We start from the raw sequence: 25,167 nt of genomic DNA on the forward strand, positions 1-25,167 counted from the left end.
TTTGTATGTGTTTTCTCTACCACCAGTGATGTATAAGTGTGCCCTTTAGTCCACATCTTCACCAGTATGATCTGTCACTTGTTTTGTTGGTCTTAGCCATTAGAAAGAGGGAAGATGAAATCTCGAAGTAGTTTTAATCTTAATTTTCCTGATCGTTAAGGATGTTGAACCTTTCTTTGTGAAGATTGCCAGTACTTTGATCATCTCAATAGATGCGGAAAAGGTCACTGGGAAAAATACAATATCTCTCCTTGATAAAAGTTCTATAGACCCTTTAATTGCATCGTATTAGGCTTTTTACAATTATTAATTAGTTTTTCCATATACTAATTTGAATCAAATAGGACAACTCTCATTTTAATCTTCTTATAACTTTTATTTATATTTATAGAAAACAAAACAAGATAAAAGCATCTACAAATTAGAAAAAAAAGTTTTGGAGCAATTAAGGATACAAGGGAAATACCTAAACTTACTAACAGCAATATACAGCAAGCATAGCCAACAAAAACTTTAAAGAGAAACACAAAGCAATCCCATTAAAATAAGAAACAAGACAAAGCTGCCCAGTCTCTCCATATATATTGAATATCATACTTGAATTCTTCGCTAGAGCAATATGACAATGAGGTCAAGGGGATGTAAATCAGAATAGAATAGGCAGTGTATAATTATTTTCAGATATGATATGATAGTATTCACAAATGACACCAAAAATTTCATCAGGAAACTCCTATAGCTAGTAAACACTTTCAGCAATGTAGTTGTATACACAATTAAATCACACACACGAAAAGAAAAGCATTAACCCCATGGTCTGAGAAAGAATTCAGGGAAACAAAAACTTTTATAATAACATCACCTAATATAAAATATATTCCGTCTGCTTTAACCAAGCAAAAGGAAAACTTCAATGGTACACACATTATTATTTGTCATAAACTTTGAGGTTGTGGTATGTGCTATAACAGAGTAAATGAGCTAAGACAGATATATGTCTACACATAAAGGGAATATTATTTGTAGAGATTCTTACCAGCATTATATAAATACATGACACATCATTCAATACTGTGTTAGAGAAACAATATCTTTCAGATAAAAGGCCAAACATTACAACAAAATTTACTCCTGGTGTCTCTGCCATTAGGAATTTGGAAAAAAATGTTAGAAAATTTCTGCCAAGACCCACGTTAGTGAAAAATAGACAAATTTCATAGAGCACCTTTGTCTCAACTGACAGCTACTGTAAGTAAGACCCTTTCTTCTTAAAGATAGCTTCTTTATTAAAATTAGTATTATACCTATGCAGCATTGTTTTTCAATGGAGAATGCCCTTGTGCTCAGAGATCGCAAACTCAGCCTCAGTGCTGTGAAATAGCACCCTAAAGCACCCAGGTCTCTCTGATGGGAACTCCTAGTCACTAAACCCCAGGCGCATCTTCTCCACAAGGAGCACTGCCTCTGGTACAGAATCATTTCAGAGTAAATGTCTGAGCATTAACACTTCAAAGCAGCTGAAGAAAGGGGGGCTATTATAATCCCAGGTTTCCAAGGGAAGCAATGTTTTCAACAGAGATAGAATTTCTTTCTGTGCCTGTGCTTCATAGCATCGTGAACTTTTGCTGTTTTGTCTATTTTTCATTCAGCATTTTATTGGCCCATCTACCTATAACCTGTTCTGTTTTACTTCGAATAAATATGCTATTTTCTAGAGTGGGAAAAATACCTGTTTGAAAAATCAGCATTCTGCTGTTTTGTTTATTTAATCCTGTATGTGTGAATGCATGTGGACATGTATAGGTACATATGTGTGCATATGTATGCGCAAGTATTCAAGCACATATATGTGGAGCCAGAGATCAATGTCTAGTGTCATTTTTAATCAGTTTTGCCTTAATTCTCGGACAGTTTCTAACTGAACTCAGAGCTTACTCTTGTTAGACTGAATGTTCAGAGAGATCTTGTATTAAAAAGATTATAAAAAGGGTGAGTGGAGAAGAGTGGAGAGAGGCAGTCAGAGAGAGAGGGGGAGAGAGAGAAAGAGAGAGAGAGAGAGGGAGAGAGGGAGAGGGAGAGAGGGAGAGAGAGAGGGAGGGAGGGAGAGAGGGAGGGAGGGAGAGAGAGAGGGAGGGAGGGAGGGAGACAGAGACAGAGAGAGGGAGAGAGAGAACTTAACCCCATTTCCATACAAAGTAAACTAGAAATATGTAGTACAAAACAAAATATTCTTTTATTTTCCGTTAGTTTCTTTTCTTATTTCTTTTTTTTAGCAGTGACAATGGTAAGATATTGCAAAGGCATATGCTAATGTAGTCAAATAAAATATACTGACCTAAGAATGCATTGCAATTTTCAGCAAATTAGTTTGCAAAATCATCCGTTGAGGATGAAAGGGATGAAAACATCTCCATATTTGTAGGGGACAGAGTGGCCTGTGGGCCCTCCTTCAGTTCCCTGGTAACAGAATCGGACATCCCCTAATCCTCTTGTTTTAGAGGCAGCCCACTAAATATCCCTTCTGTGTGACCTATATGTAATTACTGTCCTGAATCTTCAGCTCCTTCACTGTAACACTAAAAATTTCAGGATTGCAGAAAAGGGAATAGAGGAAAGGTCAGAACTCTAATCAAGATGTGATTCCTGGACTAAAAAGCACGTGTGTTATTAGTATGAAAAATGAGAACTTTAAGGCAAATTATTTCATGCCCTGGAGGGTTACACATTGTCTTCTAAGTCTACTGACAGTATTTAGAAAGTTTATACTACAGTTCTTCAATGTGGAATCTACAGGAAAAATTATGTTCTCGATACTTCGGTTTATATACGAGGTATGAGTTTATATGCAAATTAAAATTAAATGAATGTAAATGTATCACAAAGGTACTACTACATTTTAACTAAAATGCTAATCTCCGTATTAAATAATACAGAATACAAGATTTTTGCATTGTAGGCCATAATTTTCCATTAGAAATGCATACTTTAAAATCTCATGACTTTTAAAGGTGGAAATAACAGTAGTGAGTTATAGAATGCATGTAATAATATCATTTAGGTTTATCAAGTAATAAGTCTGAATGGATCTATCCTAAGTACTGGTTGGTGAGTGTTGGTACAGCTGTATAATATTTACATAAAATTACATCTACAAGTGTGTACCTGTCTACTTGTCTTAGATAAGGTAATGTCGCTTATGTAGTTAATACTCACAGTAAGAACCATAGACAATCAAACAACAACTCACCACCAGGATGGGTATATACATATATCTGAGTTGTTGGATAGTTGAGTAGAAGAGACTGCCACACTAATACAGGCTATTGCTGTTGCCTCTGATTGCCTCCACAAAGATAAAGGTAAGTCTCTATGGGTGATGTTATCATGTACTATAGACACAGGACCCAGAAGATTTGCACCTCATTTGACCTGAAAGTCTCTTTCAGGAGAAGAAGCTCTCATTGCATCACAAAATAGTGTGCAAGCTGCCAAAGGGGAGAACAGTTAATCCAAGCAGCTATGGCACCTATGAACCACAACAATAACTAGACTTATAAGATATTCCTAAAGAGAGTCCCAGACAGATCAGGGATACAAGGGGCATACCTCAACACAATAAAAGCAGTTCACAGCAAACTCAGAGTAAATATCAACTCAAATGGAGAGAAAGTCAATGCACTTCCACTAAAATCAGGACAAACAAAAGCTAATTCACTCTCTCCAAACCTATTCAATATGGTTCTTGACATCTTAGCTTGATCAGTAAGGAAACTGAAGAAGATCAAGGGAATACAAATTGGAAAGGAAGAAGTCAAAGTATCATTATGTCCTATGATAATGATATCTACCTATGCTATGCTATGGTGTACTGTGCTGTGCTGTGTTGTGCCATTCAGTGCTGTGCTGTGATATGATATAGTATGCTATTATATTATATACATGTAACCCAAAAAAATCCACCAGGGAACTCCTATAAGCTGCTATACCCTTTCAGAAAAGTAATTGGATAAAAAATTAACTCACAAAAGTCTGTATCCCTTCTATATACAAAGGACAAAGGATCAGGGAAAGAAATCACAGGAACAAACACTTTTCACAATAGCCTCAAATAACGATGTATTTTGGAGTAAATTTAACCAAGCGAAAGGGGGGAGTGGGTGGGTAGGGGATTGGGGGGGTGGGTATGGCGGACTTTTGGGATAGCATGGAAAATGTAAACGAGAAAAATACCTAATTAAAAAAAATTTAAAAAAAACTTCAAGTCTTACTATCACTCCTAGTGACCCTCTAGGAAAATTTTTGCTTCCTGTCCCCATAACTCTAGGTTCTGCTGGCTTAGAAGTTTTGGCTCCAGAGAGGGGAGTGCTCCTACCAGGAGCTACAACAAACATTTCATTGAACTGGAAGCTCAGACTTCCTCCTGGTCATTTTGGGCTTCTAATGCCCTTAAACCAACAGGCTAAAAAAGGAATAACAGTGTTAGGAGGGGTGATAGATCCAGATTACCATGGGGAAATTGGATTACCTCTTCACAATGGTGGTAAGCAAGATTATGTCTGGAGTGCAGGAGATCCCTTAGGGCGTCTCTTAGTACTACCATGTCCTGTGATTAAAGTCAATGGGAAACTACAACAGCCTAATCCAAGCAGGATGACAAAGGACGCAGACCCATCAGGAATGAAGGTATGGGTCAATCCTCCAGGAAAAGAGCCAAGACCTGCTGAGGTGCTGGCTGAAGGTGAAGGAAATACAGAATGGGTAGTAGAGGAAGGTAGTTATAAATACCAATTAAGGCCACGTAACCAGTTGCAGAAACGAGGATTATAAAGTAATATGAATGCCCATTGTAAATTTACTAATGCGTTTGCGATTGTACGAGGGATAGTTATATCATGTTAGGCGTATTTACAACCTTGTTATTGTTTCATGTGAACATGAGATATTATTATCCAACTCACGATCTTCTGGGCTCCTCCAAGGGCTTGGGTCACTTCTCCAGCCATGCCCTTTGTAGCACACGCGTCATCCTTTAGGCTCCAGATGCCTCTACTCCACTGCTGCTGCTGCTCTTGGTGGTCATCTCATGGTACTGGCATCTCCAAAACACTGCATGACCCCTTCAGTCCTAGGCCATCAATTGCAACTGAGGCTGCACTTTCACCAATGGCCTTCCATGGCCTCTCACAGTGCTAAGTCTCAGCTGCTCTGCTCAACTCCTTCATGCCTTCAAAACCAGTACCACCTGGGTGACCCTTACACGTTACCAAGTCCAGCCAGAGCACAAGGTACAACTTTGGCTATATCTGGAACGCAGCCACTGTGCTCTCAGAAAACACTTCCCAGAAGATGTCACCTCAATGATGCTGGTCTCTTCTTAATCACCGCTAATTTCTTAGCTCCAGCTAACCAGCATCAATAGTCCCAGTAATGCAAAGTTTTTGCTTTAGTAGTTCTGGTATCTTGTTAATCATAGCTGATTCTTCAGCCCCAGCTAACCAGAACTACAGAATCTTCACAATCAAAACAGCAATGGCCCTGAAAAGAGTCTTTAATTTTCCCTCTGAAATTTCACAAACCAGACCTCCATCTTCTGCAGTGTTCTCAACATTATCTTCCAAGCTCCTACACAACATCTGACAGAGCTCTTAACAATGGATGGATCTTCAAGCCCAAAGTTCCAAAGTCCTTCCACAGTCCTCCCCAGAACATGGTCAGGTTGTCACAGGAATATCCCACTCTGCTGGTACCAATTTGTCTTAGTCAGGGTTTCTATTCCTGCACAAACATCATGACCAAGAAGCAAGTTGGGGAAGAAAGAAATTGATGTAGATTTCTGAAATGCAAAGATCACCTATGCATATGGATCAGTAGAATTAAAATGATAAGAATGATCATCCTACAAAAAAAGTCCCACTACTCAGAGCTTACAGAATTCCTTGGAAAGCAAGGCAGAAAGAATATTAGAGTTAGAGGGGATGGAGAACACCAAGAAAACAAGGTTCTCTAAATAAATGTGAAGAAATCTCATATGAACTCACAGAGACAGAAGCAGCATGCACAGACCTGAATAGGTCAGTTCCAGGTTCTATTCCTTTATATTATGACTACCAGTTTACTCTTTATGAGATTATTGTCTATGCAATCAAGTGTTTCTCTGATTCTTGTGCCTTTCCTGGGGTTATTTCATTTCTATTGGTTTATCTTGTCCAACTTCAATATGATTGCTTTTATCTTTTACTTTTCTGAATGAATGAATGAATGAATGAATGAATGAATGAAAATGTAGGCACTAGGGTCAACAACTGAACTGTCATTCATTCCTGATGGTAGAAGGAAAACCAGTTTATATCAATCGAATGACACTGGGTATATCAACCACTCCATAGCAGGCCTTATATTCAGGAGTAGTTGACCAACATAATGTACTCTACCGTTGTTTGTTGATGTTGTTGTTATTGTTTGTTATTTTTTTTGTTTTTATTTGTTTACTGTTTGGTGGGATTTTGTTTTCTTTACTTTGGAGGGTTTTATTGTTGTATTGGATTTTTGGATTTTTTTGAGAAAGGATTTAAATAGGGACAGAGATAGGATCAGGAAGAACTTGGAACAGGGAAAGAATATAAAAAAATATATTTAAATTTAAAAATTGTTTTCAATAATAAAGCATATAATAAAAAGGAAAAGAAAAGATATTCCTAAAGGTGTGATACTGGCATTCATCATTTGGTGAAAAACAACAGCTGTCTAATTGTAATTAAAGTCTACTAAACAGGAAAAAATTCAAGCTTGGTATGAGAAACAGCCAACTCCTTGAGGTTAGTGACACAACCAGTCTTAGAGAAGAATCTATGGATGTCGCTGGACTAAACAAATTTTATTCCCAACTGCTATAAAAACTTAACCTTATGCTCACAAATAAATGTAGCTATCACTCCACTCTTTGACCAGATGAGGAACATTAAAGTTTAAACACAACTGCTCAAAATATAAAGAAAATTGATCTTGGGGTGCTCATTCCCAAGGGACTCAATGACAATACATCAGTTTCACCTAAAGTATGGGGAATGTTATGACAGAGTGGGCCAAAAGATCATAAGAGCCACAGAACAAGGGAATTGTTCTGTGCAATTGTGCATTCTAGAAATTATAGGGAGGCAACATCTAACATACCTTGATGATATGACTGCCTAAGTAAGACTAAATATGACAAAACTAACATATATACTAATGTTGGAAGGGAAAATCTCACTGTGACTCACTCTTAGAACTACAGAAGGTAATGACTGACTAGAGAGAATTAGTCCTTTGAGGAATGACAATTATAAGTACTAATAATCAAAATGAAATCATATACATACAAATTTACTTAATCCTCTCAGCTATATGTGTCTTCATTTATGTATGTATATATGTATGTATGTATGTATGTATGTATGTGTGTGTATGTATCTGTGTTTGTGTGTGTGTGTGTGTGTGTGTGTGTGTGTGTGTTAAAAAAAGAGATCATGAATTTGAGAAAGAATTGAAGCACATGAGAGGACTTACAGAAAGGAAAGGGAGAAACGGTATATATTTTAATTCAAAATTAAATTGGGTTATTTGGTTTGTGTCTAATTCCTTGAGTTCTTTATATACTTTGGATATTAGTCCTTTGTTTAATGTAGGGTGAAAGTCTTTTCCCATTCAGTTGGCTGTTGTTTGGTTTTATTGATGGTGTTCTTAGCCTTGCAAAATCTTTTCGGTTTCATGAGGTTCCATTTATTAATTGTTGATTTTAGTGCCTGTGTTTTTGGTGTTCTGGGCAGCAATTTGTCTCCTGTGCCACTAAATTCAAGGAAGTTCGCTACATTTTCTTCAATTTGAATTAGTGTGTCTGGTTTTATGATGAGGTTGTATAGGGAAATAGATATGAGTCTGTTTACAGCCTTCTGCATGCAAACATCTAGTTGTACAAGGGCCATTTGTTGAAGATGCTTTTTCCCCCCATTGCATAGTTTTGACTTCTTTGTCAAACATCAAGTGTCTATTGGTCTACAGATTTATTTCTGGGTCTTTGATTCTATTTCATTGACCAATGTGACTGGTTTATTCCAATACCATGTAGGTTTTTATTATTATTATTATTATTATTATTATTATTATTATTATTATTGCTCTCTAGTATTGCTTAAAATCAGGGATGGTGATACCTCCGGCCTAAGTAGACTCATGCAATAGAAATCCTGACTTTCATTCTTTACTATATGCATCTTGACAGATTTGACTTATCCAAGCTCTTTTCTCAGTGAAGAAAAGGTAATACTAAAAGGGGCTAAATACTAGGGATGTTTGAATTTTTAAATAACTTTATTAAGGTTTGATTGATACAAACAGAACTGTGTATTGAACATAACAACTTTAAAATGTATATTTAAACTTGTCAGTCACTTCCAGAAGTTTTGTATTCTTTCTATTTTAGGTATTTCTTCTTAACCGAAACACTCCCACCTAGAAGGAGGAAAACATATGAAATTCAGAAACCAAGCAAAACTTAGAAGGCTCAGAAAGCTAAACTCTATAATTGCAAAATTTTCTCTCCATGATTATGTGAGCAGTGATTGCTACCAGTGAGAAGTAATTCTTAGATGGGTCTCTCAAGCCTAGCGGTACAAGGCTCTCCAGAGACACAGATTGTGTGTGTCTCCACTAGGCTTCAGTGGCATTTCTGGTGATGAAGCTGCCAGGAGTTGTTCACAGTCATGTAACACGTTGTCCCAATATGTTATACTCCCCTATCCAATAAGTGACTGTATCCGGTATTTTCACAGGTTCTCCAGGCTAGACTTTGGTGTAATTGTGTCTTTCTTCCATTGTTAGAACCTTGTCCTGAGTGAATAGATGTTAGTTTACATGCTATGCAAGGTAAAGGAAAACAGCATCCCTTCCTTATTCATTACTAAGTGTTTAGTGATACAAAGTAGCCTCTAGCAAACTGTTAAGTTAATGTGGGGCAGGGACTGCTGTAAAGTCCTGTGCTGTGCAGTCACTGCAGACTTCACTCACCTTACATTGGTGAAATCTGTGACCTTTGAATGAATACACTCCCCTGTCATTGTACCCTAGTCCTTTCCACCTTCAATCTCCTCTCTGTTCTTATGAGTCTGATTACTGTTGATTTGACATATAATTCATATGATTGAGTAATTTTTCTCAGTCCTGCAGAAAATATAATATTGCTGCAAATGGCAGCATCATCTCCCTTTTCCGAGATTGATTAATAGTCCATTATACATAATGGACTATATACACATAGAGAGAGATATAGTGAGTTCTGATTTTTTCAATTATATTTAGATTATTTCTGTGTCTTGAATATTGTGAGTAACATAGCAAAATATATAAATCATTGATATCTTCATAACACATTTGTTTCTGATTTTTTAGCTACGTACACAATATTAGTTTTGCTTGATTACATAATAGTTCTATTTTAAAATGTTTATTATACATCTATATACTGTTTTCTTTGAAGGCTATACAATAATTTATTTCTATAAATTGTATGAATTTTTTCCTCTGTTCTCACCAATACATGTTTACTTTTCCTTTCATGTTATTTCTCCTTTCTTCTTTCCCTCTATCCCTCCCTCCCTTCTCCCTTGCTTCATTTGTTTCTTTGTTTCTTCCTTCCTTTTGCTCCTTTCTTTCTTTCTTTCTTTCTTCCTTTCTTTCTTTCTTTCTTTCTTTCTTTCTTTCTTTCTTTCTTTCTTTCTTTCTTTGTTTCTCTCTCTCTCTGTCTCTCTCTGTCTCTCTCTCTCTTTCTTTCTTTCTTTCTTTCTTTCTTTCTTTCTTTCTTTCTTTCTTTCTTTCTTTCTTTCTTCTTCCTAATAATAACCACTCCATCATACATATTTAACAGGTTTTGTTTGCTTTTCTTTGATGATTAGTGATCTTAAGTATTCTTTTACACACACTTGACTGTTTTTATGTCTCATTTTGAGTAATATATATATCCAGCATCTTTGCTCATCTTCACCTTTTACATGTTTACTAATTACAGATTTATAAAATTTCCTTGAATATCTAATCTATACTTTATCAGATATGTAGTACATAAGTGTTTTCTCCCAATTTTATGAGTTCCCTTTTTACTTTAAGGTATTCCCTTGTTGTGTATATAAAATCTACTTTGATGTAATAAAATTCACTTGAATGATTTTAGTGGTTTTGCATGTACTCTGTTTATTGAGATAAATATCACCAGGAACCAACCTGACAATCATATGACCATATACAACTGAGTTTATTACTGTGACCTCTATATGAAGCCCACAGCCCAATGACAGGAGAAGGACAGTGTCACATGCCACCAAGATGTTGAATTCACAGGTAAAGGCCACTAGTCAGAGATCAGTCATCAGGCACACATTGACACACACAGGTCACTAAAGGTAGGCATACATGCAATCCTGCACCCAGGCTACACAGAGATGTGCATACAGGCCTTCAGAGAGACACAGATAGGAAGTCTGTAAGTGATGAGAGCAAAGGCACACACACACACACACACACACACACACACACACACACACACACAGAGAGAGAGAGAGAGAGAGAGAGAGAGAGAGAGAGAGAGAGAGAGACAGAGACAGAGACAGAGAGAGAACATTTTGATGGAAGTCATTATAAAAAAGTTCATTTCCTAAGAGATTCCACCTCACACCAGTCAGAATGGCTAAGATCAAAAATTCAGGTGACAGCAGATGCTGGCGTGGATGTGGAGAAAGAGGAACACTCCTCCATTGTTGGTGAGATTGCAGGCTTGTACAACCACTCTGGAAATCAGTCTGGCGCTTCCTCAGAAAATTGGACATAGTACTAACGGAGAATCCAGCAATACCTCTCCTGGGGAAGATGCCCCAACTGGTAAGAAGGACACATGCTCCACTATGTTCATAGCAGCCTTATTTATAATAGCCAGAAGCTGGAAAGAACCCAGATGCCCCTCAACAGAGGAATGGATACAGAAAATGTGGTACATCTACACAATGGAGTACTACTCAGCTATTAAAAAGAATGAATTTATGAAATTCCTAGCCAAATGGATGGACCTGGAGGGCATCATCCTGAGTGAGGTAACACATTCACAAAGGAACTCACACAATATGTACTCACTGATAAGTGGATATTAGCCCAAAACCTAGGATACCCAAGATATAAGATACAATTTCCTAAACACATGAAACTCAAGAAAAATGAAGACTGAAGTGTGGACACTATGCCCCTCCTTAGAAGTGGGAACAAAACACCCTTGGAAGGAGTTACAGAGACAAAGTTTGGAGCTGAGATGAAAGGATGGACCATGTAGAGACTGCCATATCCAGGGATCCACCCCATAATCAGCATCCAAACGCTGACACCATTGCATACACTAGCAAGATTTTATGGAAAGGACCCAGATGTAGCTGTCTCTTGTGAGACTATGCCGGGGCCTAGCAAACACAGAAGTGGATGCTCACAGTCAGCTAATGGATGGATGACAGGGCTCCCAATGGAGGAGCTAGAGAAAGTACCCAACGAGCTAAAGGGATCTGCAACCCTATAGGTGGAACAACATTATGAACTAACCAGTACCCCGGAGCTCTTGACTCTAGCTGCATATGTATCAAAAGATGGCCTAGTCGGCCGTCACTGGAAAGAGAGGCCCATTGGACACGCAAACTTTATATGCCCCAGTACAGGGGAACGCCAGGGCCAAAAAGGGGGAGTGGGTGGGTAGGGGATTGGGGATGGGTGGGTATGGGGGACTTTTGGTATAGCATTGGAAATGTAAATGAGCTAAATACCTAATAAAAAAATTTAAAAAAAAATAAAAAAATAAAACAGTTTACATCACAATTTACTTTTGATTCCTTGGCTATCTGGCATTTTCCAGCCTTTGTTAACTTCTTTGGATGTCCAGTACAAGCCATATTAGCAAGATATCTATATAAACACCAGGTTTTCTAGATATAAATATTTAATTATGGTTTTAAGTTTAAATATAAATATTGCTATTATTTGTCCATGTAACTATAGATGTTCAATAACAATAATCATAATATTTCCTTTGTTTTAAGCAAAAGTTTTCTTTATTATAAACAATTCTCCTATACCCTATTGGTATAACATTATTTTAAGGGACAAAACAGAATGAGCAAATATGTAGTTGTAGAACAAGCTATATTTTAAATAAGAATGCTACCTAGAACTTGATAATTATACAATATATTTTAAAGTATACACAAATATTTTATAAAATATATGCTTATTCATTTTTACCCGAATTATGGAAAATTGAAATGTAAAGGGAGTTTTCAAGCCTGCATTCTGTCTGAATTCTATTTATGTATCATGTATCTAAGAGAAGGGTACAGTTGGATTTACATTATGTAGTCTCCATCACTTGTTTTTACAGTAAATGTTTTAATTAACACATTACAAGTTTTTACTTATAAATGCAAGTTAAGAATAAAGTAAATAAAGAAAGTTGAGAACTTTACTTCAAGGATTTACTTTAAAAAATAATCCTCTTAGTCTTTGAAGTATTTCAAAAAGCCATTGAAAGTCTAGAACTGAAACATCAAGAATTATTTTAGAGTCTCTTAGCTGTTAATTAGTTTGATGTATTTCTTGCAGACACCACTACTTCCAGCTGCTGATTGATTGTAGCACATAACTTGACCTCATTACTCATTACTAGATGAATCTAATTGTATTGAGTAGATACTGCAAATATGTTTTTCAGAAAAAAAATATGAGACAAAATTTAATTTTAAGTGTTATTTTGAATCTAAAATGTAGGCAATTCCTCAAATATTATTATAGCCATACTGAATCAATAGCAAGTACTTAAGTGATGGTTGAATTACGTTATATTTTGACATACAAGCATTTTTATTCAGTTGAACAAGGTTGAAATCAAAAGTTATGTTTAAGTAGATAGAAATCACAGCAACTGGTTATCCAATACCAAATAGTCAGCCATGAAAACATCTACTAATAACATTATATAGACTGTGTAGGTTATATATGTGAGTGTATCTACAAATATGCATTTCTATTAATATTTGAATATATATATATATATATATATATATATATATATATGGTTGTAACAACAATTCAAGAAAAAGAAAACATAAATCAGAAACAGCACAAGAAATGATTTATATGAGGGTTTGGAAGACAGAAAGAAAAAAAATGAGAAATTATGTAATTATAATCTCAAAAAGAAAAGAAAAACTGAAAATAATATAAAGCATCCCATTGATTAACTCAGTAATTATAGTATACCTTTAAAGATATATAATGAATTTCCTGTCAAATTTTCAATTTTTTTACTCATAGACTGTTAAATCCTATTTGATGATTAAAAGTAAAAAATTAATGAACATTCATATTCATAAAAGAAAAAGTAAACAATAAAGAATCATTATAAATTTACTGTGCAAATTCTTTTATTTTCCATTTTTGTGGAATTGTCTTCTAACAACGGTTTTTTTTTGAAGTGGAAATTTCTGTTTTCTTTGGAAAGTCTGTTACGTCAAATGATGGTTTGCTGGGGCACACAGGTGAAAGGATGTTTTACTAAAGCAGACCACAGGTGAAAGGATGTTTTGCTATAGTAGATGCAAGAAAAGATGCATGATGTTTGGAAAGAATAGATAGAACTCCATGGAGAGTGGTAGCTTGAGCGTTGTTTCACTTTGCTCAGACTTGCTATCCTTCGCTGACTACACACATGTATTGGTTCCCCTTACATTGTATTGCTGACTTTGCTTGTGGTGACTGCATAGAAAAAAACTCACTGGAGAACTTCTTGTGAGTTTCTAGCAGCTGCTTGCTGCTTCTGCAGATTTGGGTAAGTTGGCGAGCCTGGCATTGTCTTCTGGATTGAAATACCCTTGCTGATTTGTGTATGGTGTCTGCTGAGTGTACTGGACTGCACCTGCTGATTCATGTTTCTGTTTGCTGAGTGGACTGGATTGAGAACAATAAAGTTTGCAATCTGAAAGGACTGTATCTAAGCAAGTCCACTTCTCCCATATTCTAGGAACCTTTCGAACTTTTCTTTTTTTTTTTTTTTGATAGATATAATTTTTATTCTGTTTGTTCAAAGGGTGACCATCACACAGGAATTCATAACAAGCTCATTCATGGGCTCTGTCCAGATGTATGAAATCAGAAGGTTTACTCTCAGCGATGTAAAATATATACCATGCAAGAAACAAACCCAGTTATTTTTTCTTTTTTTTTCCATTTTTATTAGGTATTTAGCTCATTTACACTTCCAATGCTATACCAAAAGTCCCCCATACCCATCCCCCCACTTCCCTACCCACCCACTCCCCCTTTTTGGCCCTGGCGTTCCCCTGTACTGGGGCATATAAAGTTTGCAAGTCCAATGGGCCTCTCTTTCAAGTGATGCCTATTAGGCCATCTTTTGATACATATGCAGCTATAGACGAGACCTCCGGGGTACTGGTTAGTTCATAATGTTGTTCCACCTATAGGGTTGCAGTTCCCTTTAGTTCCTTGGGTGCTTTCTCTAGTTCCTCCATTGGGGGCCCTGTGGTCCATTCAATAGCTGACTGTGATCATCCACTTCTGTGTTTGCTAGGCCCTGGCATAGTCTCACAAGAGACAGCTATCTCTGGGTCCTGTCAGCAAAATCTTGCTAGTGTATGCAATGGTGTCAGCGTTTGGAAGCTGATCATGGGATGGATCTCTGGATATGGCAATCACTAGATGGTCCATCCTTTTGTCACACTTCCAAATTTTGTCTCTGTAACTCCTTCCATGGGTGTTTTGTTTCCTATTCTAAGAAGGGGCAAAGTGTCCACACTTTGGTCTTCATTCTCTTGAGTTTAATGTGTTTAGCAAATTGTATCTTATATCTTGGGTATTCTAAGTTTCTGGGCTAATATCCACTTATCAGTGAGTACATATTGTGAGAGTTCCTTTGTGATTGGGTTACCTCACTCAGGATGATGCCCTTTTCATTTCCACTATCTCTGGTGGGTGGTTGGTTGGCTAGAAGAGAGATTGAACCCTTATAAAAGAAGGTTGAGAAAAATGTGTGCCTACAGTTTTTACTAAGTAAAAGTTCTTTGTTAATTTTATCCTAATGTCAGAGATGAAATCAGTAGGTCTTAGTACTTCTATATGAAATGTTAAAAATAACAAAAGGACTAATGTGCTTATGTCAAAGTTCAAAACATCACTTTGCAAATCACACATGTAATATACAGAGTTAAACTATTTCCTAGCACTCAATATGTTACTAAATGAATTTTTATTTCACACTTCTTCAGGTATACCACTTGCAGCAACAAAATAAATAGATTAGAAAAGTTATCTTTTATTATGTATTAATGAATTATACTCCTATAAATAAAGATGTTTTGAAATCAAAATTGTTTATTATTAACTGCAAAAATTATTCCTGTACAATATTTGTACAAATTTTGAAATATTTTTCCAGTAGAGTTATATATTAGTTCAAATCCCTACAGTAATGTAAAATAATATTGCTTCCATTTTTAGATAAATTATTATGAAGACCATGATTATAGAAGGTAAAAAGAGAGCCATTAACTCAGAGAGAAAATGATGAACAAAAACCCCACCATAGTATTTTTGAATACTTTAGAGTCATTTCCATAGTGTGAAACTTTTAAAAAAAAAGACCAAAATAACTGGCTCTTTTACTCACACAGCTAATATGTGAAGTCTCCATTCTTAATTATTATACTATATAACTTTTAGGAAACATATGTATAAATGAATATGTATGAACAATGAAAAGACATGGAAATGTGAAAATGTAGTTTAGGAAGAAATTATCAAAATTTCAACTCTGACTAAAAGCAAACAGACAAAAGGCAAAGCAATAACAACAAAATATCGAACTTTTGAGAATATTTTTGGTGGAAGTTGTGAATTTAACAAGTAACGACATTGTAAAAATTCTGCATAGATAATCAGTAGGCAGGGAGGCAAAACACTTGCATCAATCAGTAGTAAAAGAAATTCAAATGATTATGTTTAGTTATAGTTTCCTAAACTCATCTGAAGAAAACCTAATGAGCATGCGACAAGAGAACAGGCGCGTCAAATTTATGGGAAATTTTCATCTTTTCGTTGTAGCGCATGCCTCTTTGGTTTCAGTTTTCTTTCCCAGTAAACCAGCTGCCTCTGTTGTTATCCGTTGAACTTTCTGAGTCATAATGCTCTTCCTTTGCTACCTACATAGTTCTAAAAAGAGTTTGTCCCTATCTTTCTCATAGTGGAGTTAGAACCCTAGATGAACTTTTAGAACCATATACAAAGAGGATAATTAACTAATGCCATGAGGTATGTCCGAAGCTTATGTATTCATTACACATTTTATTTCTATGTCTTACACAATATACACCTTTAAAAAATGCTCAGTGGGAATGTATTTTTTTTCTTTTTTTAAAGCTTGTTTTATTTATTTACATTCCAAATGTCATCTCCACCATCCCAGTCCTTCCTCCAAGAGTTCTTCAACCCAACCCCTCCCTCTTAGCACTGAGTTGGGTGTTTCCACCCACGTGCCTCCCTACCTACCCACTCCTCACCCCACCTGTAACCTCTTTCCTTGGGGCATCCTTTCCCGCTGAGGCCAGACAAGGCAGTCCTCTGCTTCGTATGTGCAGAGGGCCAAGGAGACACTCAGCATGCTCTTTGGTTGGTGGCTTTGTCATTGGGAGCTCCTAGGGGTTCAGGTTGATACAGTTGTTCATCCTATGGGGATACAATCACCTTTGGTTCCTTCAATCCTTCCTTTAACTCTTCCATAGATATCTCTAACCTCAGTCCAATGGTTGGATTTAAGTATCTGCATCCATCTCAGTCAGCTGCTGGTAAAGCCTCTCAGAGGACAGCTCCTGTCTACAAACACAGCAGGGTAATAGAGTCAGGATTTGGTGCCAGCCTATGGGATAGATCCCAAGTTGGGCCTGGCACTGGATGGCCTTTCTTGCAATCTTTACTCCATTTTTGTTCTGTCACTTCTTTTAGACAAGAATGATTGTGGGTCAATATTCTGGTAGGTAAGTTGATGAGACCATCCTTCCACTAGGGGCCATATCTGTCTCCCCACTCCAAGCAATTTTAGCTAAGGTCACCCACAGTGAGTCCTGGGAGCCTCTCACATTCCAGGTCTCTAGGACTTTCTACAGGTTCCCCATCCACCCATTCCCCACAGCTGCATTTTTCTAATCATTCTCCTGACTCTCTAGGCTTCTCTCCTGTCCCCCCCCCCAATACCTGATCCTGCTCTCCCTTTCCACTTTCCCCTTCCCCCTCTCCTCTCCTAGCCACATTATGCCTCTCATGATTATTTTGTTTCCCCCTTCTAAGTGGGATTTAAACATCCTCACTTGGGCCTTCCTTCTTGTTAAACTTCTTAGCATCTGTGGGTCATATTATGGACATTTTGGACGTTTTGGCCAATATCCACTTATCAATGAGTATATATCATGCATATCCTTCTGGGTCTGGGTTACCTCACTTAGAATATTTTTCTAGTTGTATTCATTTGCTTGCAAAATTCATGTTGTCCTCATTTTAATAGCTGAATAATATTCCATTGAGTAAATGAACCATATGTTCTATATCCATTCCTCAGTTGAGGGGAATCTCAAATAAGGCTGTGTCTTAGTCAGGATTTCTATTCCTGCACAAACATCATGACCAAGAAGCAACTTGGGGAGAAAAGGGCTTAGTCAGCTTATACTTTCCACATTGCTGTTGATCACCAAAGGATCTCAGGACTGGAACTCAAACAGGTCAGGAAGCAGGAGCTGAAGCAGCGGCCATGGAGGGATGTTACTTACTGGTTTGTTCAGCTTGCTTTCTTTTAGAACCCAAGACTACCAGTCCAGAGATGTTACCATTCACAAGGGGCCCTTCCCCTCTTGATCACTAATTGAGAAAATGCCTTACAGCTGGATCTCATGGAGGCATTTCCCCAACTGAAGCTCCTTTCTCTGTGATAACTCCAGCTTGTGTCAAGTTGACACAAAACTAGCCAGTACAGGCTTCTATGAACATAGTGGAGCATGTGTCTTTGTGGTACAGTGGGGTTCCTTTTCTTTTTAGCATATGCCCATCTGCTCAGCAATTGGCCACTGGCATTCTTTATTGACAAATCAAGAGCCAATTGAGGAAACCAAGTTAGTAATGGAACCTCCCCTTACACAGGTATAGCTGAGTCTTTGTAGAACTATTTTCAAATTCCTGAGAAATCATTAGATTGATTTCCAGTGTAATTGAACCAATTTGCAATCCTACCATCAATGAAGGAGTGTTTCTGTTAAACAAACGACACTGTCAATAGTATGAAACAGCAACCTGCAGATTGGGAAAATATCTTCACTAACCCTACACCCAACAGATAGCTACTATTCAAAATGTATAAAGAACTCAAGAAGTTATATGCCAAAAATCGCAAGCAACTGAACTAAAATATAGTGTGCAAAGCTAAGCAGTGAATTCTCAACAGAGGAATTTCAAATGGCTGTAAAGCACTTAAAGAAATGTTCAAAGACCGTAGTCATCAAGGAAATGCAAATAAAAAGACACTGAAATTTCCCCTTACACCAATCAGAATGGATAAGATCAAATACTCAATGAGAGCACATGCTGGTGAGGATGTGGAGAAGGACCAACACATATCTTAAAGTGACTCCATTTCTCATGATAAGCATTTAAGCTGTCATAGGTGGAGACAACCCAGTAGAAATTGAAATGTATATAAACCTTAAACCTTTCTAAGAATGAATGCTTAACTTTTGAATTTGGAGTCAAGCATGCAAAAGAATTGTAATAAGAATGAAAATATACCATACCAAGTCCTAACTGTGTTGACCATATATACTCACCCAAGCATGCTCAAACTACCAGTGGCCAACCCCTAAAAGAAAACTGAGTCCTTTCTCTTCTGCATTGCAGCCAACAAAAATCAGTTATGAAGATCTGTACTTCAGCATCCATAATACTTTTTAAGAATTCTCTTCAATGTCTTTCTGTCTGAATGTTTTCTTTTGGGAGGGATGGAGTGGTACAGGGAGAGGCTGTCACGGAAGCCTTCTATTACTTTCATTCTCCGCTGTGACGCTGCAGCCATTGATATCATGACAAGAGAAGCTTCCTCACCCTTCACAACTGAGTGTGATCAGGGTGCATTATGTGAAATTCCCAAATAATGAATAAAAATGATGTGTATGAAAAAATAATTAAAATAATTCAACCTATGTAGATGAAGTTTTTAGAAAGCAGGAGAGAATATGTGGAACCGTTTGAGGAAATTATAAGATTCTAACAGGCTTCTGATTATTGTGGGGCCACAAAGATGCTCTAATTCTTAGGCTTATCAAACCAATAAAAGGCATTAATAACTACACCCTTAAAGTTTGTGATTAAAGGCCTGAAATCTACCAACTGTACCTTCATAACTGTTTAAAAAAATAGATAAAGCAATAAGTATGACTTACTGCTGAACCCAAGTACCATGAAGTGAACAAAATTGCACATATCATATTTATGTTAGTAATTGGACTGGAGAGAAGTGATACTTGCGGTAGGATCAGTTGTTAAGCTATTTTCATCATAATGAACTCAATGCCCAAGCACAGTGAATGATATCCCTATGTGTAAGAACTGAAATATTACCACTTGAAATTATTTTTAAGAAGTGCTATCAATTCTCTTTATTTTATGGACTTATCCGTGCATTTATAGTTTTACTCATATTACCCATTTAGCAAATAAATGTTTGAGTAGCTCCTACTAAATTTCTGGAGCAGTGCTAGATGTCAGAAATGCAGCTGAGCATGAAATAGACTGTGTGACTATTTCCAGCACTTCTTTCTCGTATTTCCAGTGTTAAGGCTCATTCTGCCACATCAATTTCATTTCAACACTCTTATCTGTAGTCATTTACTTGAAATTTTGCTTTAGTTATTTTCTATTAGTTTAATATTTTACAATTAAGATCCTCATTCTTGACTCATTTCTTAGGATTTTTTTAACCGAGTTCATAATATTTCAATTTCTGTGACTGTTTCCTTAGAACTTTGAATATCTTTTCTATTGTGGTTCTGCCTTCTATGTAACCTCAATACCTGTCATGGATGGTGATTTCCTGGGATTTGACATTACCAATAATTCACACCCTCTAAAAATTTCAAGTTCAAACACCCTAAATATCATCTTCTGTTTATTTTTCATGAGAATTACTACTGAGATCCAATAATTTCTCAAGGTCTCGAGAATATATGGACACTGATTGTCCTAACGTTGTTCAGTCCTAGTCTCTTCTTTCTTTTCTAAAAATTCTCTTCATACTTTAGAGAGTCTATCCTTCCACTACATAATCAACTTCAGGCATACACCTTGGAATAGTTTTCCACTTCAAAAGAAATAATAAAAGCTCCACACATTCTGAATCTCACAAAAAGGGAAATCTGACTTTGAAAATGTATATACAATGTTAACATTGGTTACTTTTGTTTATGAATTTATTAATGTTATTTCATTTTATTTTTCATAATACATTTTGCTGTGGCCAGTTTAACTGCTCTCAGACTCACAGTTCTCTTGCTTCTATGCCCTGAGTGCCAGAATTACACACATGCACCACCATGACTACTTCTGGTCACTTTACTGAATGATACTTTAATTTCATGTAGATCCTGGAATTACCTGGAGTTATATCAGATGACCTTAGTGCAGTTTTCTCTTTTCATTGAAAAAAAGCCATGCTTCATCTATTCTTTCTGAGACATTAGCACATTCTTCCCTTTCAGGGTCAGATAATTAATTTTCCGTTGTTTTGTGTCAAACACAAAAGTTATGATAAAAGTGATGTAAGTGCTCTCCCTAGCACATGCCAATGTATCTCAACCGCAGACTGGGTTGTTGTCTTCACCCTTGCATTTAAGGGCATTGAAATTGAGTTTATAGCCATTACCATCTCCTTCCATCTCCTTCCATAGCTTCTACCATTGCTTCTACTGCTGCTTACTTACTTCAAGATAATGAGATGGATGGTACCTGTGTGAACTTGCTTTCTCCATTGCCTTTTACCATTGTATTACCACCATGCAATAATATTTATTTGCTTACCTAAGAATTCATTTAATATATATCTCTACCTTTCCTACTGCCTATACAAATCAAAAGATATACTTATAAAGCTTTATTTCTCTTTTATAGAAATTAAAACATGCTGTTCCTCTTTCTTCCTTGAAAAAAATAATTTCACCTAGTATATAAAACCATCTCTGTTGTGCTGCCTCAGACATCCTCAGAATCTGACCTTACATTAAAATAGTATGTCACATGTAAATTTGCAAACTTAAAACATACATTAATATCTTTAAAAAGTACAGTCTCTTAGAAGAAATGTGCAATTGCACTTGCAATCTCATGTGTGAGATATTTTAAACTTTAAAACAGAAGCATTTTCCTGGCATGTTTAAACTGAGGAAGATGTCCAGCGAGAAATTTCCTATTTCTTCTTTTTCAAAAACCAGTTGTTCACATATTTTAGTAAGATAACACCCTTTGTGAAAAGGCATGCTTTAAATTGAAGGTTTTTTACATTATATCAAGCTCATATTTCTTAAGAGAACAACTTAGGTGAACTGAAGATTCTGATGAACTATATAAATGTCAATTAATGCTTATAGATTACATTAATATGACTTAAGCAATGCTCTAATGTATATCTTCATTCTTGTAAAACACTCCATCCTTCTGTCTCTTTTGCTGTTGTGAATATTTCTCACTAAGTAGTTTTTACATTTCTGTGAAGCCAAAGCTTTGAGGAATTTTTAAAATCTTTCTCCACCATGATTTCACTAAGGAAACTGATTGCATTTAAGTGTACCCTTTATTTTGAATATGCATTCCTCTTATTGTTCTAACCACTAACTCATTTGTGTTCTGCTTCTGTTTCTCAGTTAGATTACTGTGATGCTGTCATACACGTTTGTTTATTGTTTTTGTTTTAACTCATTCTATATCTATTTGTAGTATTTTAAAAATGAGTTAAACAATGTCTTTAAATTTCTTAAGACTTTGTCTAACACCAAAATGCCATATAAAAGGCCCACATTCATTTACACAATTTAACTTTGAATTGACCTTGCTCCATTTCTTAGTCCATCTGTATTGTTCTGTGGAGAATAGTAAATAATCAAGCTGTCCTTGTAAGAAAAATGAAAATACACAAGTTCTCTCTACCCTTCATGATGCATTCCCATAGCAAACTCTAAATTCATTCTGTTATTCTAAAAAAGTATATACAATTATCCACTGTCTACTTAGTTCATGTTTTATGCACATTGAGGATGTGTGTCTTCTTATTTCACTTGTAATGCTTTTCATGTGACTTCTTGCCACCATCTGACAGGTAAGAAACAAGCAACATGTGAGAATCATGTTCCTCACTATTGCAAGGAAAGGCACCTATAAGGATGAAGAACGTACAACAGGGTGACAGGTTAAATTTGGAAATCTCAGTTATACTCAAATTTAGAATAACATATATCCACATAGGCAGATACATAACACTGTGTCATGTATGCTATTTAGGAAAATTCACCCTCTTAAATTTTAATGGAGTTAAAGAAAATGGAGGAAATCTTGCCTTTTGTTCATCACCTTATCAATAAAACCATGATGCCTTTTTTTCTCTAAATAGAAAAACTCATTATACACAAAGATACATTAGTATCTTTATCAAAATTACCTAATTACTATTCTGTAATTGATTCAATATTTTTTCAGAATAAATTAGTATCTACTTGTTATGCATTTCCTGGGATTAAAACTTAGTGAACAAGACATATTTATTTGTTTTCATATTTGATAGGAAAGAATTATATTCTTTTAATGCTTTTTTTAACTTTGTATCATAGGCAGATTTCAATGGCCCTAATAAATATGACATCACTTAAATAAACCTCTTAGTCCAGAAGGAAGGAATTGAAAATCAAATGTGTTAAATCAGTTGTTCAAGGTCACATAGTATTTTCTCTATATATTAAGTAATATCTCAGTATAAGGATGTACTTTTTCTAACGGTTTGGGATGCACAGTCCACCCTGGTTTGGAAAGCATGGGATCAGGATTCTAAGGTGGCAGCTCATACTGCATTCAGTCAGTTAAACTTCTCTGGAAACTGTCCCCATAAATACAGTCAGTGCTGTGATTCTCAGATGCTTGTAAATACAATATGATTAGCCATCACACCAGAAAACTCCTGAGGTAAATATATATGTAACACAATGTTGAAACATCCTTGGCATCTGCCCTATGCTTTTGAAATCTCTCTCTGTGTTCATGTGTTGAGGAACCTTTGAAGGTTTGTGCAACTCTTTTCAATGTCTCTTTCTCACGCATCTTCACTGTATGGGTTTAAATTTAGTTCTTCACCCAGATCACAAAGAAATCACAGTAACCAGCTTTAGCTTATTCATTTAAAAATTTCATAACTTGTGTTGTATTTTGACATACTTCAACACTGTTCCAGAACTATTGTAGTGAAGCACATATAAGGTTTTGTTCTAGCATGTAACTATGCTTGAACATAGGAAAATGTACACGGGGAATGATTATAGTCTCTGTGATTGTCGGTGTTGAGGAGATTGGCTCCATGATATGAAAGGCTGTGGATTATTAATTTAATATCACTAAATGGTAAAATTTGCTTACTATCCTTCTCAAAATAACAGAACTTTTAAAAAACAGCTCATAGTAAATTAATATATCTAAAGAATGTGTAAATTTCTTTGATATTTGGTCTAATACTCATGGATTGTTGGATAGTTAGGGAACATACTCATACATTTTTAACTGTATACTACTTTTTGAATGTATCATCAAATATTTTGGTGCATGTTCTAATAATAAGACATACAAAACTCTTGGGAGAATTCTGTTCATTTTGGGGAGATGGAAGGGAAGCTGAAGAGTCTGTTACTGCGAGAGTCTTGAGGACAAATTCTGATTAGTGAAGGAGGCATCAAACTGGAGCCTTTGATGGTGTCGTTCCAGCTTTAATAATGTCTCTGTGAAGGGCCATTTTTGTTTGTGTTCCTTTGCAGATTTATATTCTCTTCAGTGGTTTTATTTTCCACATAATTTCCAGACAATACAAGAACCAAAACAACTCGGGACAACACCACTCTCCGTGGTTCTTTTGTTACTATTATCCTTAATAGAGTTCACTGGAAATAAAATATATTCATAACATTCCATTAAGTTGTTGACATTACTTTGAAACTGAGACAATGCTCCAGTTTCTTCCTGAATTGTTTTTCTCACTTCTAGTGTTCTTAAACTTAAAAGTATTAGTGGTTGTATGATTTTCTTGAACAAGTTTCAAACATTTTAACTAAATACAAGTTTCTCACAATATTATATACACGTTTACAAATATACACACATACACACAAACACACACACACACACACACACACACACACACACACACAGAGAGAGAGAGAGAAAGATTTATTAACATTTAATATGTTTAAAGAATATATACAAATTATCCCCTGCAAATAAATTCCTGACATGCATGCAGTATCTGCAGAGCTCACAAGAGGTCATCTGTTTCCCTGGATCTGGAGTAACAGGAGGTTGTGAACCCCGTGCTTGTGTTAGGTACTGAAGAGTTGAACAGTTCTAAAAGAAGCCAGTGTTCTTAATGGTCATTACCCCTGAGTCATCTTTCCAAACCCAGAAGAGAGATTTTTTTTAAGAGCTTTTTTTTTTCTATTTAATCACTGATTTTTCTTCTCACAAAAAAGTAGCAAAGATAAACATTTTAAATGAGGCTAATTAAAAATTACTGAAGTAGTAAGAAGAAAAAATTATTATCAAAACCACTGACAAGTCGATTTTTTTTAAAAGAAAGTTTCTTAGGTCATTACAATAAAGTAACAATTATTTTAGCACCAAATTTAATCAACATATAAACTAAATTTCAAAACATGTGTTTATGTTTATAATTTTTATTTACTATGATGCATGTATAACCAGGTAGTGATTAAATTTGGTTTATTGTATAAAATTAAATTATTTTTTCCCACACCAGTATTTATT

This window comes from Mus musculus, chromosome 14 (assembly GCF_000001635.26).
Source record: "Mus musculus strain C57BL/6J chromosome 14, GRCm38.p6 C57BL/6J".
Lineage (NCBI taxonomy): Eukaryota > Metazoa > Chordata > Mammalia > Rodentia > Muridae > Mus > Mus musculus.